Source organism: Aplysia californica, unplaced genomic scaffold (genome assembly GCF_000002075.1).
Source record: "Aplysia californica isolate F4 #8 unplaced genomic scaffold, AplCal3.0 scaffold00372, whole genome shotgun sequence".
NCBI classification, from domain to species: Eukaryota; Metazoa; Mollusca; class Gastropoda; order Aplysiida; family Aplysiidae; genus Aplysia; species Aplysia californica.
The window spans coordinates 2274-5617 of NW_004797642.1; positions in this window are offsets into that span (position 1 = coordinate 2274).

Here is a 3344-nt window from a genome sequence, read left to right on the forward strand (position 1 = left end):
CGAAAATTGACACTCACAAATATTATAGTACTCATAAGACAGCAGTGGTGTGTTCTGGACATTCTAGTGTAGTTTGTGACTTTCACACTTCTGTTAACAAGTTACTGTACTATAATCTTCACCTTGCAGAACATGGCATTTTCATTTCTCAAGCTGATTCATCACCTGCCACTACTGTCATTGTCATTATAATAAGAACTAAAAATATAACTTTTATAAAGTCAACGCAATAAAGTCACACCAGTGACATCAGCTTTCGACTTTCATCCGCGTCTAAAAAAGAAATTAGAAAGATAATATTTTGAGGTGCATCAGTTCCATGAACAACAATGAGGAATGTGAGCATATATATATATAATATATATATAAAAAAGATGATGTGGCCTTGTGGTTAGGCCCTTGGACTCGCAACCGTAAGGTCGTGGGTTCGAATCCCATCAGGGGCCAGACGTTGTGTCCCTGGGAAAGGCACTTTGCACAAATTTACCTCACTACAACCACGTGGAAATGGGTACCCGGCTAGAGACAGTGAACGATCTTGTCAGTTTGATAGTGTATGAGCGCGTGAAATCCGCAGCTTGCACTGTATGCTTTTGCGAAGCCGAGAATATTTCTGCGTGTTCTCAGGGGGTCTGCAGGTGTAATAATAGTTGTAAAGCGCATAGAGCATGCTCTTGAGCATGGATATGCACTCTATATAAATGCAATTATTTATTATTATTATTATTTTAATTTTGAGAAGCATTTTTGACAGGTTACTTCTATCGAAATACCTTCTTTCCGAAACTGACCTCTTATCTTTGGACACCAATATATCATTTGGGAATTAGTATCGTTAATTTCATTTTTGACCCAATGTGCAACTGAACAAATGGAAGATTTGATTGGTGTGGTCTTTTCCCTTTCAATGCTCTTGCACTTATATTATATGAAGTGTATTTATAATGTCAATGAACAAGATTTATGAATTTCAGCCAAATCAACTTCTAATCTAGTTGCTGTGGGCTACTCAACCAATACACTTCAACATCATCAAGAATTGACAAACCAATCATAGAGTTAAGCAAAGAAACAGCCCTAAACTAATGCCTACTGTCTACACAGAAGGTGACGCCCTAAACTCATAACTCTGAAAAATGTAAGCCTAACAGTATTATATAAGTGAGGCATCATGGTGAAATCAGGCTTTCGTCTAAATAAAGAAATTTTAAAAAACAAACATTATGATGGCATTTTCCTGACCGTTGGGCAATTTTTTCGAATTTAAAAAAAAAAAAAACACTTTTTAACACCTTTCGTGTCCATTTAAAATCACATTCCTGCTTGGATTATACTGAAAAACGTTGATCAAAGGAACCAAAAAAAAAAGTTTACAATTTTCAAGGACTCTCAATCTTTGGAAATCCCAAAATTTTCAATTGCAAATCTCTCCTTCTATGCAAAATAGATCATGTACTTTTTTTCATTCAAAGCAGGACAAATAAAATAATAAATACACAAGTATTTAAGCTTTCAGAATAAGACCATTACCAATATGCCCCAAAACTAACAAGCACCTGATTTCATCACTTCGCAACACAATATTATTATTTAAATGTAATAAATAACCGATACAACAATTATAATTTAAAAGAAAAGAAAATGGAGAAGTCTCTTAAAGGGAAGTAACGAAGTCACTATTTCTCCGAATGCTCCGGAATAAAAACCTGACCTCTACTTCTCCGAACAGTTTCCGTTTTCACGATCTTTAGGTTATTTGCGAGAGTTATAAAAAGATAAAGAGATACAGTGTTGACAGGAGCAATGAAGAGGGGGGATGAAGAAATAATGCACGAGAGAAAAACAGAGAGAGAAAGAGAGAGGGAGTAGGAGGGGGATAGAGAGAGAAAGAGACAGAGAAAACAGTGAGTGAGAAAGAAAGAAAGAAAAGAGAAGCGAAACAGAGAGAATCTTTACCCTGTAAGAGAAAATAGGAGAGAGAGAGAGAGAGAGAGAGAGAGAGAGAGAGAGAGAGAGAGAGAGAGAGAAGAGATACAGAGAGACTAGAGAGAGAGAGAGAGACAGACAGACAGACAGACTGGAGACAGCCAGTCAAATAGAGAAACCCAGAGAAGGAACCAGCAGAGACAGAGAGAAACTTGTGAAACTTAAGCTGCCAGAGACAAGCAGGCATAATCAGCGCCCTAGGGTATCACTCGATCCACCTATGTGCCCGACCGGTTGTAGGAATTACAGTAAATTACTCACATTTCCCACCTGTTTCCACAGGCTCTTCGCAGTTTTTTTGTGTGCATGAGCCTTTGCCCCCTACATGATGACAAGTTTTCAAACAAGCTGAGGAATCCCCCCGCTTCCTTTTTTCATGTTAGCTTTCCCCCCAGGCTTTACAAAGCATTTGGAGAAATAGAGTTCAAGTTTATTTTCCTGAGCGTTCGGTGAAACAGAGTGCCTCTATACACTACTCACTTTTCAATTACAGTAGCAGTGTTTTCAATTTCAGACACACTACACAAAAGACTCCAAAACCAACACACCTTCATTCGGTAGAAATTAAAAGATCTCAAAAATGGTGCATATGACCTTTATGCAGTTGCGAGCGCTGTAAAACCTCTACTAAAACAAGAGATCTCAATTTTTTAGAATAAAAAGCTTTACACGATGCAACAGATCAATTTCAAAATCCCATAAAGAAATTAATTTTAGTCCAAGTTAAAGATTTAAACTTATCTCACAGCTTTCCTGCATGCTATCGCACTTCAACTTCAAGTAACAAAAAAACAACTTTACTGCACTCTATGAAAATCTAATCTCAGATCTCCTTTCACTCATGGCCATGGGTCTCTTTGGGTTTCAAAGCATTTTAAAACTAAGTACATTTATTGTTGTAGAAAAGTAGATCTAGAATCTAGAACTGGATGGTTTTGAGTTTTAAATTTTGTATTAATTATTCCATATTATTAGGGCTTAAAAGTAAATCAAAATCAAGGCTAAATCTGGATGGATGGACAATCGAGGCAAGAGGCAGAGGATTTATGATTTATTAAATAAGCAGAGTGTGAAAAGGCCAAAACTACAAAAATAGACTGAAAGTTTAGTATCCCCCCCCCCTTCCAATAAAATGATAAAATTAAAACTGACAGAACACACAATATTTAACACACACACACACACAGATCTACACATGAGAAGAAAAGCTTTAATTAAGCACTTGGGTTTAAAAAACAAAACACCAGCAACTCGGAGTAAGTTTCTAGATTTGGAAAAACATGTAGATCTAGATCTAGATTCTACATCTAGCTTAGAGACATGGAGAATATAATATCATCTTTCACTAGTGAGGGGGG